The sequence below is a fragment of the Colobus angolensis genome, unplaced genomic scaffold (assembly GCF_000951035.1).
Source record: "Colobus angolensis palliatus isolate OR3802 unplaced genomic scaffold, Cang.pa_1.0 Scaffold153, whole genome shotgun sequence".
Taxonomy (NCBI): domain Eukaryota; kingdom Metazoa; phylum Chordata; class Mammalia; order Primates; family Cercopithecidae; genus Colobus; species Colobus angolensis.
Window position 1 is genome coordinate 691610 of NW_012114633.1, and position 14641 is coordinate 706250.

General features: G+C 32.3%; 2 long non-coding RNA genes across 2 annotated transcripts in view; one reads left to right on the forward strand and one right to left on the reverse strand.

Moving 5' to 3' along the window:
• Positions 1-8505: 8505 nt before the first annotated feature.
• LOC105507770 overlaps positions 8506-14641 on the reverse strand; it is a 23368-nt gene continuing 17232 nt past the window's right edge. The window contains exon 2 of the long non-coding RNA XR_001001156.1: positions 8506-8970. This is a non-coding gene — a long non-coding RNA (uncharacterized LOC105507770). The remainder of the gene's footprint in view (positions 8971-14641) is intronic.
• LOC105507769 lies at positions 8822-10113 on the forward strand. Its single transcript, XR_001001155.1, has 2 exons — positions 8822-8940; positions 9609-10113. It is a non-coding gene; the product is annotated as an uncharacterized LOC105507769 (long non-coding RNA).

The following is a 14641-nucleotide window of genomic DNA, read 5'->3' on the forward strand; positions in this document are numbered from 1 at the left end:
TCAAGACCATCCTGGCTAACATGGTGAAACCCCATCTCTACTAAAAAAAATACAAAAAAACTAGCCGGGCGATATGGCGGGCGACTGTAGTCCCAGCTACTCCGGAGGCTGAGACAGGAGAATGGCGTAAACCCGGGAGGCAGAGCTTGCAGTGAGCTGAGATCCGGCCACTGCACTCCAGCCTGGGCAGCAGAGCGAGACTCCATCTCGAAAAAAAAAAAAAAAAAAGGGGGGCCGTCTATAAGCCTACCTTCAGGGTGCATTCTCTTTCTCAGGGATGTTCCTTCCTGAGAAAAAGAATTCAACTATATTTCTCCTACTTGCTTATGAAAGGGGAGAAATATAGCTCTGTTCCGTCCGGCTCACTGGCAGCCAGTTCAAAGTTACCTCTCTTGTTCCCTGAACATTGCTGTTATCCTGTTCTTTTTTTAAGATGTCCAGGTTTCATGTTGTTCAAACACACATGCTCTACAAACAATTTGTGCAGTTGATATAATCACAGGGTCCTGAGGGATTAAGAGATTAAAGTAAAGGCAGGCATAATAAATCACAAGGATATTCATTGGGGAAGTGATAAGTGTCCATGAAATCTTCACAATTTATGTTCAGAGGCTACAGTAAAGACAGGTGTAAGAAATTTAAAAAGTATTAATTTGGGGAACTAATAAATGTCCATGGAATCTTTGCAATGTATGTTCCTCTGCCACGGCTTCAGCTGGTCCCTCCATTGGGGGTCCCTGACTTCCCACAACACTCTTAGGGTACAGAGCTGGTAAACCTGTGTATATTAATTATACATACATGCCATTTATATTTCACAGCCTTATGTAGAACAAGCTTACCAACTACAGTACAATGTGTGTGTAAAGTTATTTGTGTTCTTTCATCTCATTGCATCATTTCAAAGCGTTTTATTCCCCCAACAAAGCAACTTGGATCAACTTCTCTCTCTCTTTCCTGTAAGTATATATATTTCATTTATAGTACAATTTGATTCTACTTTTCATACATGCATTTCATTTGGATCTTTCCCCTTTCCCACATTTTACTTTCTTTTTAAAATTTACTTAAAGTGATGTACACTTTGTGGTGTACAGTTCTATAAATTTTGACAATTGTATCTAAAATCATAGTTCTATATATGATGTATCTAGAAACATGGTTCCATACAGAATGAGTCCATCGTTCCATCTTCACTGTTGTCCTCTCTTTCATGCTCAATATTGGTGATTTATATCTTCTCCCATTTTTCTGGATCAATCTCATTAGAAATTTGTTGATTTTATTGATTATTTTTTCAAAAAAATTGCTTTTATTACTTGTTTCTCATTTTTCATTATCACTGTATCAATTTATGTTCTTATCTCTCATATTTTATTTCCTGTTTTTGTATTAGACATAAGTTCCTTTTTTGTTTACCTAATTTCTTTCTTTTGTTTTTCCTGGTTTCCAAATTTCTTTAATAAGAACCTTAGATTAATAACTAGAGTACCTTCTTTTTTAATGTAAGCATTTGATACTATGAAATTCCCACTGTTTGACATGACCCTAGAAGTAATTGATAGTGTCTTACTTTCTGATGTGGCATTCATCTTGCACATTCTTTGACTATTAGCTGCAATTAGCCATCTTTCTAAAAAACCCTGGATTCATTCAAGAGGATATGATATGGTATTAGAGACCATATTGGGTTATTTTATTTTATCTTTTGAGATAGGGTGTTGCTGTGTCACCCAGGATAGGGTGCAGTGGCGTGATCACGGCTCACTGGACCCTCAACCTCCTGGACTCAAGCGATCCTATGACTTTAGCCTCCAGAGGAGTTGGGCCTACAGGCATGCACCATTGTGCCAAGCCCCATATTAGGATATTAGTGATGCTTGTTGCTACTGAGTTGGCCATTGTTCCTAGTTATTTTCAATGGGAAGAATTAGGAAAAATTGCATGTAACCACAGAATTATTAATTCTACTCAGGGATTGGATAAATAGATAGGTAGATAGATGATGCTAGATAGATAAAGCCATTCTTTCCTGATGAAAGCCATTTTAATTTTTTCAATGACACCAAAATAATTATGCACTGGTTCATGCCAAATTATCATCCGAATACTCTGAGAATGATAAATTGTGACTACTGAAGAGAGTTTAAAATGTTTTTGATTATTTTTGTTCTTATTTCTGGCCAAGTATATAAAACTGAATTACGTGTTTCACACTGTGATGATAGCATCACTAACTGGATACGAAGGCTCATTTTTCTCATTTCACTTCTGAGCTTGTTTTCTAAATTTTTTGTAGTAACAAAAAATTATTTTTTCGTGTTATGTAAATTACTTTTTGTATTTTGTAAATTATTATGTATTTTCCAGTTTGAAAGTAAATTCCAGAAGATATGAGCTATTCATAGAAAGCTACTCCTGAGTCCTCCATTTTCTTTATTTTCTCCAATAGGTAATAATTTGTTTAATAAACCTCATACTTTTGTCCATATTTTTAAATACCATAAAGCTATTATATAGATATATGATTTATTTTTATTTATTTATTTTTTTTTGAGATAGAGTTTCACTCTTGTTGCCCAGGCTGGAGTGCAATGGTGTGATCTCGGTTCACTGCAACCTCCACCTTGCGGGTTCAAGCGATTCTCCTGCCTCAGCCTACCCAGTAGCTAAGATTACGAGCACACGCCACCATGCCCGGCTAATTTTTGTGTTTTCAGTAGAGACAGGGTTTCTCCATGTTGTCCAGGCTGCTCTTAAACTCTTGACCTCAGGTGATTCGCCTGCCTTGGCCTCCCCAAAATACTGGGATGACAAGTGTGAGCCACCGTGCCCAGCCATATATAGCTATATGAATATTTTACTATGTACCATAATGTATTTGTTATCTCTCTTTGTCATCTTGCCTTTTAGTATTTAGGAGGTTTATATTTGGTTCTAATGATATTTATGTTATTACCTGTACATTATAAATTTTTCCTCTTTAATTGACCTTATCTTTAGATTTTGCTTTAGAAACAATATCAGATGAACTATTGAGATTTTCTTTCCTCTGGTTATCCCTTCCTTAGCATCTAATTTGAAAAAAATTTACTTCCAATTAATACATATAAAGCTAAGAGCAAGATTACTCTCAATTTTTTTCTTGTATTTGTAACTTATTTTTTCAAAATTTTAAACACATCCTGCTGCATATTTAATAGTTGAAATGCATCTAAGTAGAGTATGTAGACATTAAATACTGTACTTTCTTATTCATAAGTGTTATCTGGCCTTAATTCTATATGTAAATCTATGTTTAATGCTCACTATTAATCCTCATGTTGTTGCCATTTCAGCCACTTTGATCATATTAAGTTTGTTCTCTAGATTCTGTGAGAAGAACAATGAATCAATATTTCATAAGACCTTGCATGTTCATAAGAATTTGATTGAGACGTTTATACTTGAAGGTCACTTTAGTGGATATAAAATCCTCAGCTAAGTTTTCTCTCTTTGTATATCTTAATTACATTAAGCCCTTGATTTCTGGCATAAAGTATTACTATTACAAAGTCTAATAATAATCTAATTTTGTTGTCATTGTAAATAACTTAAGCTCCTCCTCCATCCCAAAATACTCAAAAAATTTTAATTTTCCTTTAAAGCCAAGAAAGAGTGTTGGTTATTCTAGATTGATTTTCCATAATAGGGAACAGATGGGAAGGAGCATAAAGCTGATAGTACCTGCCTGAAAATGATTTTTAAAACAGTAAACATGTAAAGGACTAAAATTTAAAAAATAAAAGATCAATTAATCAAAAATTAAGTTTTATGAGATTCCTTGTGATATAGATATACATAGATATAATAGGAGTTCATGAAGAATAAATCTATAACTATAGAACAAGATAGTATTAAAACCATAATTTGAGAACAGTCTTCTGCCTTTAATGTTTTTAAAATAATAAAAAGAGAAAAATATAGTGGCAGAGACTTGAACCAAAACTGAAAGATAGTTTCGAAACCCTGAGAAAATCAGTCTATCACCTTGTACAGATTAAACCTGTTATTTTAAATGTGCTATTTGATTACTCAAATATATAGTTCTCCAACTGCTCTTATTCAATTGCCTTTCTTTCTCCATAAAGGAGAAACATGATTTCATAGGCCAATATAATTTGAAGCTGGTATGCAATTTCTACAGCGGACATTCTGCCTCAGGTTACCCATCTTATGGGACTTCCTTTTGGGTCCCAACACAAAGGGATAGATCTCTCCTTTGGTGGTTCTAAGGCTTTCATCAATACCGTTCTACCAGAGAGTCAGCCGAAAGTTCTCATCTTTATTTCAAATTCTAAATTATCTGTTCTGAGATTTTCATATTTCTGCAGGTAAAAAGTAGTAACCATAAATACTAAGTTCACTTCCCTGGGTCTAGATTCTCCTTCAACCCATGGCCTGCTACTTATTTACTTTCTTGTTGATTCTCTGATGTCTTAAAGTAAATGTTTGATACGTTGCCCAGATTTTGTTGTTGTTGTTTCTCACAATTCATGGTAAGGTCCAAATTATCTAGTTCAAAATTATACAATACAGAAGTCTTCATTTAATATTTTCAGAAATCTTAGGACTCAGAAATATTATCTTCTTTTGACAGATGAGAAACATAAGGATCAAAAAGAGTAATTTATCATTCTTAGATAATATATCTAAGTGAACAAAACAGACTTAAATGCCTTTATATCTCAGTTCAAAATATATACTTTTTAATTTACTGACTTTTATATAAAGCAGATTACAAAGTACCTACTAAGTTCCAGGCTCAGTTCTCAATGCTTTCCAAATATTGACTCTTTTAATAACCTTAAACTACACAAAGAAGTAGGTTCTATCTCCATTTACAAATGATGGAAGGAAAACAAATAGTTTTAATTCTTGCTGATAGTTTTTGTTTGTTTGTTTGTTTGTTTGTTTTGAGACGGAGTCTCGCTCTGTCACCCAGGCTGGAGTGCGGTGGCGCAATCTCTGCTCACTGCAAGCTCCACTTCCCGGCTTCACGCCATTCTCCTGCCTCAGCCTCCCGAGTAGCTGGGACTACAGAGGCCCGTCACCACACCTGGCTAATTTTTTGTATTTTTTAGTAGAGACGGGGTTTCACCGGGTTAGCCACGATGGTCTCTATCTCCAGACGTCGTGATCCGCCTGCCTTGACCTCCCAAAGTGCTGGGATTACAGGCTTGAGCCACCGCACCCGGCTCTTGTTGACAGATTTTTTTACACAGATACACCACTGTTGTTGAATACATTGTCTTAACTGCCTTTCCCATATAATAAATAATCTCCTTTAAACTATAAAAAAAAAAGATGATAAAGAATATGAGAGTCAGAATCTGGAATGTGATAAGTTTAGTTTTTATAATCTCTTTCCATACCATCCTCATTCAACAAGCATTAATTACAAATTTACTATATAAATTATTAATGGTAACTTCATTTTGAAAAATGTGTGTTGGTGCGCATGCCTGCGCACATGTGTGTTGAAGGTAGTAAAAATGCAGTTCAGATAAAATAATATATGAGAACTTTAGGATGCAAATAAAAGAGAAATGTAATAAGCATTTATTAAATGGGAGGCCAAGGAAGGAGGATTGCTTGAGGCCAGGAGTTCAAGATTAGCCTGGGCAATATAGTGAGATTTCTCATCTTTACCCCACCTCTCCAAAAAACAAATAAACATTAAAATACAAAATCATGTATTAAATGTACAAGGTACATTCCATGTAAATATATTGGAGCATATAGTGTCATGAGCAGTCACATATTCTTCCCTAAGAATCTACCCTATATTTAAGAAAACAGGGCAGAAATATGAAAAATTATATATATTATTTGAAATAAAGTCTGTAGTTAATTACTGGGTTTCCAAAAATCACATAATTTCAAAATGACAGACATCATAATTAACAGCAATGGAATGAAAATGTCAATAAGGAAAATATTCACCATTACAATGATAGTGCCATATTTTATATGAATTTCATAATTCTCAGAGCATTTTCAAAAATAGGCACGTTCATGTATTTATTTGTTGGTGGTGATAGAATTTACTCAGGAAAGTACACTGTCTCTAGCATATAGCAGAGTTTCAATAAGCTTGTATTGAATAACATGAGTCCTGCATTTGGAAATCAATGAACACAGTTTTTGTGTTGAAGTCGTATATAATGGTGCATTGTTTTTACTTCTTCTCCACTTAATTCATTGAATATGTATGGAATGTCAACAGGCCCAGACAACGAGGCTTCATGCATACTATTTACCTCATTTACTTGTTACAGAGGGTGAGAAAATGCATTTATTATACAGTTTTAATTCAGAATGTGACATATGGTATAGGATTCTCTCCTCTCGGCATCCCTTCTTTTTTATCCAAATTTCCTTTATGTTTTTAAATGAGAGATAATTTTTTAACACAATAAAATAATTGGTTAAGAGTTATATAGACTATATTCTACAATAGGACCAAACATAACATATAACCATCTGGTTAAAATATATACAGTTATCAAAATATTCTGTAGAGTGATGTCACAGTATTTTTGAATTACCAATCAGCATACACTTACATTAGAGACTCAGAAAACTTGTGAAGGAAAGGTAACTTTAAAGATAATCTAATCAAGTCCTTATTATACATAAATAAGCAGTAGAAGTAATAGAAGTCAATGCGAAAAAGTAATTTACTGATTTTTTTCACAGCTAATTAGCATTTAAAAATGGGTTATCCCAATTCACTATAGAACTCTTTCCTCCAAAAAGGATGTAGCACTCCTTCATTATGTGTTATTACTTTCAACAGTATTTTCCTGTTGAAATGTTTACTATGCCTTTGTAATAAACTTCAACAAATGTTCTAAGATAAATGTAAATATTAACCTACGTTATAAGACACTCTAAGATAAACTCTAAGATTAATAAACACAAATGTATATGATGCTTTTTGAGCACCATATTTTTCTGTTTGAGACAATCACCCTAAGCCAGGTGATTTAGAATTACACTGACTTGTATAATAAAAGATTGACTTACACACACACACACGCACACACAAACACATATATGTTTTAGCTATGCTCTTTTAAGCACCTTTTTAAATAATAAATAATACAATTTTCATAATTTCCTCTGAGCATTTGTAGAGTGATCATGTTGTAGATGAGAGTGTAAAGACAGAGAAGATAAGTTGCCCAAGTTTCTACAACTAATAATTGGAGGAGTAAACAAACTTCTTTGTCTAAACTGGTACTTGAAGCTGCACTTTTGAGGGTTTAAATCTAAACTTCTCTAACTCATCTTTTCCCACCTCACCCCTGCAATTCTTTGATGCAGAATTTTATAAAAAGATTTAGGGTAAGAAAGTTTCCTAGAAAAAACTATTATTTTCTAAGACAGAAAAGTGAACTTTATAGCATGCGGATACTAACATGATGGCTTTTCGGGGAAAACAATAGCAAGTACAATATGCATTTTAAAACGTTATATGAGAATTACGCCTCTGCAGGATTTAGTCCTCATTTTGGACGCATCTTCCTCGGAATCCTCTCTTGTGTATGCCTCCATGAAAGAAAGTTTGTATGGCCAAGTGGAAAATTTAGAAACAAATATGAATGCATAACAATTTTTGTTTTAGAGACTGGAAGTATAATCCTCAACCAGTTAAAGCAGTGAATTTGACTATTTGCTCTGCTTATAATCCTCTAAAGACAAATGACTCAATCTCAAATGTTGATTTGTGGTGTTCCACACCAATAATTCAGAGATAATGGCCCATGAGTGTCTGACAAATAGGAGAAACAGTACAGAATGTGTTTCCTGCTGAGCAGTTGTCTTAGTGCAGTGCTGGTTGAGATTTAGAGGTTACCCGGAAACCTAAATAAATCAGACATCTGACCAGCAAGAATGTTCTGCCCACTTTCTCCTTCACCTCCTTCTTTACTTCTTTTCTTCTTTTAGGTAGAGAAAGATTTCTTTGTTTAATAATATATATACACATTACCCTAAGGAGATACTTAAAAAAAAAGAAAAAAAAAAAGCACTCAGAAGAAGAACTAAAAGGCAAAGTCACCAATAGTTTCAATGTGACTTTAGAGAAAACTAGGTAGAATGGCCTCTTGGTGTGTGGCTTCCATCAACCTACCACTCTGGGAAGGAGAGAAGTGAGGAAGTATGACAGACGAAAAACAGAGCAGCCAAGGATTGCCACGTCCGAAACATCGGAGACTGTGGTGCTAAAAGATACTCACTGTGAAGAGTATATAAATATTATCAGAATTCTATGTATTTTGTGACTCTCTAATGGGTTTCTAACATTTTTTCCTTTGAAGTAGAGTACCTGTCCACCCCACTAAATATAGGTTTACAAAACAGAAGACTTACATCTAATAGTGTTCTTATCTAATTTCCACAAGCAATCCAATATATTCCAAAATGAGTTATTTGATATTTTTGAAATGCAGACTCTAGTTAATTACCAACATTTATCTATATATTACGTTTAGCAAGTTTTAACACTTTCACATTATCTTTCTTTGACATAAATAGAAATAAACAATAAAACACAATTTACGAAGTCACCAGGGAAATCACTACCATTTTACAGAGAAGCTGTGAAAATGATGTGCTCAGAGAAGTTAGCTCAAATACCTACTATTTTTAATGGAGGGAAACAGGACAAGTGATGGGAAATGGAACTCATCTCACATTTTTTAATCAAGCAGATGAGTAATCTACAGCTACAAAGAAGTTGCTGGGGAGTTCGTCTGTTTCTCTCTTTTCTTTTTTAGAAGAGAGATATCACCGTGGTAAACAATGCAGGTTTGATAGCAACACCAGCTCAGATGTTAATTCCACAGGACATACAAGTACCTCAGTCACATCTTTGTCATGTTTGAAGGTGCTGTCACTATCAAAATTCCTAGAAGTACCACCCTAAGTAACGTGAAATATATAACATAAAGGACATTCAATAGAAACTAATCATTAGTTATATATGACACGAAGAGCATTCAATAAATGTTGATTATTAGTTATATGTAAAAATTCAGTTCCTTTTCTTTTATGTTTTAATTATTTATCCCAAGTACAAAGTTTCAAAATAATACCTTGGGCATTAAAAATTTTGTGTAGTTATCTAAACAGAAGGTACAATTATGCTCTCCGAAAATATTCCTTTAAACAAAATGTAAAGGTATAATTCATGCTAATGGAGAATGTTTTAGAATATTCTTGTGCAGATGTAAAATGGTGCTAGCTTAAATTATATATAAGGTTTATGTGTGTGTGTGAGTGTGTGTGTATGTTTGTGACTGTGTTTGCCAGTGGTGTGGTGGTGATAAATGTATAATAATATGTTGTAAATAAATTCTTTAATAACAATTTGTGGTGACATTTGCTCACTAATAATGGATTGAAAAATAATGGCAAGCAGCCTTTGGAGGAATTAATTAGATTAATCAATTCAATGTCATCAACATCATTAACATTAATTTCTGTTTGGGGGCAAAAAAAGAAAAGTATAACTTCTCATAATTGTTCAAGGAAAATGACACAAAACATTTCTTTCACAGAGGAAAGGCTAGCAGAAGACTCACCAGAAAGATTCTGAAGATATAAACAAAGAACCTGGAATGCTGGAAACTTTAGGGTCAAGCATTGGTATTAGAACCTTGGAAAGAGAATAGACTTGTCAGTCAATTTACATTACACCAGAAACTATAATAAATTGGGCAAATGCAATGCAAAGAAAACTGCTGACAGCAGATACATTCCTAAAATGTATGTAGAATGATGTAGTTGTTAATTTAATTAGTTGCTCAAAGCCAGACAATTTCTTTCCAAAAATTCTGGCCTGTCAAAATTTAACGATCATCTGTCTTAATCTAGCAAACTAAATATGACACTGAATGACTTTAAGTAACACTGACACTTCCATAGGAATGTTGATATGAAGCATGGTATTTAATTTTTTTGTAAAATATGAATGCATAGAAAGACAGGAATGATGCATAATATGAAAACATAATTCAAAAATAAAAATATGACTGATGAAATAAAAGCTTTAGAGAAATGTCACGAAGTTGATTGTCATAGATTGTTTCAATATGCTTAGCCTAGGAGTAAGTTTTCTATTTCTGCAGGATGAAAAAAATTGTAAATGATGTTAAAAAATCTAGAACCACCAATTGAATGTCCTCTAGATAATCCAAACAAAGTATCAATGAGAAATTAAAAAGGTCCTGCAATTCCTGCTGCTAGCATATTCTTTTACTTCTCACTTTTAGCCAATACACAGGTTTTTTCTACCTCTCTTCCACCTCCAAAAATATCCTGGAATCCAGCTTCATCAGAATTGTTTATTGTTGCCCAACCATGTTATAATCTCAATTGTCTCGATATCATGTGTCTTTTGTTTTGCTCATCTTTTGTGTGTATGTGTGTGTATGCCTGGTCTGCCTTTGATTTTTCCAGTCTATTTATTTTATTGAATTATAACACAGGCACAGAGGTACTAACAGCATTAACATACAGCTCTATGAATTATCACAGTGATCACACTCTTGCAACCACCAATTTTATCAAGAAATGTAGTTTATCCAGCACACCAGATGCTCATGTATGCCCTCTCTAAGTAACTCTCCACCCAAAGGTACATGTTACCCTGATTTCTACTACCATACCTGTTTTAAACGTCATGTAAGTAGAATCATACAGTATATATTGTTTTGGACCTGGATTCTTTGGATAAATGAATATTTTTGTTAACTTTCATTTATGCATATTACTCCATTGTATAAATGTACCATGATTTAATGATTCACTTTAATATTTATGAACATTTGAGTTTAGTCCATTTTTGAGACATAAATACAGCTTCTAGGAGCATATTTGTATATATATGTCTTTTAGTGAACATATTAAAAGGAGAGGTGTAAACCGAGGTGTGAAATTAGTGGTTCACTTACCAAGTTCATTAATCCTTTTGTCTGCTGCCTAATCTGCTACTAATCACATCTAGTATATTTTCAGCTTAGTCACTGAAAATATAGTATGAAAACTTAGTAGTTTTCATACTATAGTAGTCTGGGTTTGGTCTTTAAAAACAAACAAACAAATAAAAAAACTTCCATGTATCTCTTTATCTTTTGAACAGAATAAATTATATAATTATATATAGTTATAACGACTGTATTTCTTTTGTTTAAAAGATAATGAGATGTGTGGATTTTTTTGTGTACTAATTGTAATATCCATATCAGCTCTGGGCTAGATTCAATAAATTGATTTTTATTTTTTTTAAAGTCATATTTCCTCCTTCTTTGCATGCCTGCTAATCTTTCATGGAATTCCAGATACTGTGAATTTCACTTTTTTGGTTGGTAATTTTCTTTTTCATGATCTTTATTGTGGATGCTTTAAGTAACTTGGAAAATGTGATCATTTAGGGTCTTGTGTTTGGTGGAACCAAAGGGCTCATTATTCTCCAAAATTAAGGGGAGACCCATCTGAAATCTCTGTCTACTACCGCTTGAATTAGAGGTTTGTCAATCTGATTGGTAAAAACAGACACTATTTCCAGCCCTGTGTGAACACTAAGTACCCTTCTCTCTACTGCTTTCAGACGGTCTTTTCTCAGCCTCGGGAAGTTTCCTTACATACATGTGCTCATCAATACTCTGCTAAATTCTTATGTACTCAGTAGCAGGGGAAGGGTGATGTTTTCCATATATTCCAGGTTGTCAGCCTGTACCGAAGTTTGCTCTGTTATTCACTTTTGGATGTGAATATAAAAATAGGATCATATAGTACAACCACCTCTAAAATTTGCCTTCATAATTTTGCATAGTATGTATCACAATTCAGTTTTAGATTTTCCCCCATAATACACAACATCGAAATATTTCTGTGTGTATTTACTATTTTAGTAATTATTGGATTAAGTGATAATGTAGTACATGAGCAAAGAAATATAGGAATTAATTAATCAGCAAATTTATTTAAAGAGAAGTTTATATGATTGTGTGTACTGTAATTAAAGAACATACACAACTCTTATATCTATGAAAATTTACAAAAGTCAGTCTGTTATTTGGCAATGAAATGGTTATGATCTCATAATAAAATTAGAAATTGACAACAAATAATTGTCAAAGATACAATAATTTCAAAGCCAGCATACAATTTACCAAATTACTCCTGGAATAATGAGTACCTGTAATATAAAATTATAAAATAAAACATAAAATTTTATATAAAAACATATGCTTAGTAATGAATCAGAACTGTAATTTTATATACCTTGTTTTACAGTTGTATATTCTAAAATAGTTCTCAGAAAAGAAATCACAGTTAGAATACTTATCTTTGTTGTTCTAATAATAGTGAAAAGATGTGGAAAATCTATAAGTCCAACAGTTGCAGACTGCTTAGATTGTTTTATATGTAAACCCTAGAATTAAAATAATAGGAAACAAGGCAATTGTTTAAAATAATAGTGTTTATCTGAGCATTTTAACATGGTACAATTTTCACATCATATTGACAGCAGGTGAAAAGAATGTAAACTGTTCATATGAAAATCCCATTGTAAACAAAATTGCATGGACCTTTACATATACATGTGTGTGTATGTGTGTGCAAAGAAAGATACGTATAAGAATACTCAGTAAAAAATTAGGCAATTAGTAGCTTACAAAAATAATTTGTATTTTAATTATTTCTCATATATTTTGTAAAACTGAATCTTTATGAAAGACACAAATTGTTTCTAGAATCAAGAAAACAATATTAATTTAATTTAATAAAAAAATTCAAATTCATTTTCAATAGACAAAATCATTTAAGTATCCATGTGTTATTAGTAAATATATATTTAAATATATTTTGTTTTTGTATTTTATTTAATATGTTAACAAATACATTTAAACGGAGCAAAATATATTTTTATGCACGTTTTATAATTGAATGTTATTCACAACGTGTGAGAGAATGGATAATTATTATTTTTGATTGGTAATATTTACTACTTTAAAAATTTAATAATGTGGAAATAGAGATTTTTTTTTGTCTTTTTCTTTTCCCAAGTAAAACATTTGTTTTACTCTTAGTTTATATATATATATATATATATATTACCCTGAAGTTTGTTCATGGTTCATATTAGCTGTGTAAGAAATTCTCAGGATAGAAAATTTCTATACAATTATTCACTTATGTATTTCCAAAGAACCATATTAAATTAAGATAAATATAAGCCAAACCATATCTTTTGCTATCTTAATTTTATATATTTTTATTTAATTCACTTATGTTATTCAGGTTTTACAAATGAGAATGAGTATAGGGAGAGTATACAGTCTCCCTCCAATTCCTGGTCTTCACCTGCTAAGTAATCCTTACAGGAATTAATTCATACATATACAAGTAGTGCATGTGCACACACAAATACATATACACAGACTCATAATTGTTTTCTCCCTTTTATGTATCTTGCTTATCTTGTATCTTGTTTTGTCTTATCAGTATTTTATTCAAAATATTCAATATTTGTATATAAAGAGTTTAAAACTTATTGCTGTTATCAAAATATTTATTTTAAGAGTATAATACATTCAGTTTTAATGTTTTGATGGATGTTGAGATTGTTTCCACTAATTTTTTGTCGCAAACGTTGTAATGAATGTTCTGTACACCCATATTTGTGTATATTTATATCTGTTTACAAAATGGATTCAGAGATACGTTTGTTGAAACAGATATTTTAGATTAAATTTTAGATCTTATTGATTTGTTCTAGAAAAGTATCTATGACAATAAAATTATTTTACAAGGTGGTGTAAAATTATTATTTACTCATAAATGAAAAATTAGAAAACATTGATGAAAGAAATTGAATACACAAATAAATGGGAATATATGTCTTGTTCATGTATTGGATGAATTAATATTGTCAAAATGTTCACGTTACCCAATGCAATCTACAGATTCATGCAATTTCTAAAACAACAATGAAATTTTCACAGAAATCAAATTAAAATCTTAAAATGTTTATGGAATCACAATCTAGCCAAATTCATATGGACCCAGAATAGCTGAAGCAACCTCAAGCAAAAAGAACAAAATACAGGCATCACACTGCCTGATTCACGATCTACTTCAAATCTATGGTAATCGAAAGGGTAGGATACTTTCATAAAGATAGATGTGTAGATCCAGTGCAACAGAATAAAGAACCCAGAAGTAAATCCATGCATTTACAGTAAAGTGATTTTTTTAACTTTCAATTTTTGTGGATACATAGTCAGTGTATATATCTATGGGGTACGTGAGATATTTTGATGCAGGCATATAATGCATAATAATCACATTAAGGTAAATGTGGTAGTCGTCACCTCAAGCATTTATCCTTATGTTACAAGCAATCGAATTATACTTTTTCTTTTTTTTAATTTAATTTTATTTTTTTATTATACTTTAAGTTCTAGGGTACATGTGCATAACGTGCAGGTTTATTACATATGTATACTTGTGCCATGTTGGTGTGCTGCACCCATCAACTCGTCAGCACCCATCAATTCATCATTTATATCAGGTATAACTCCCC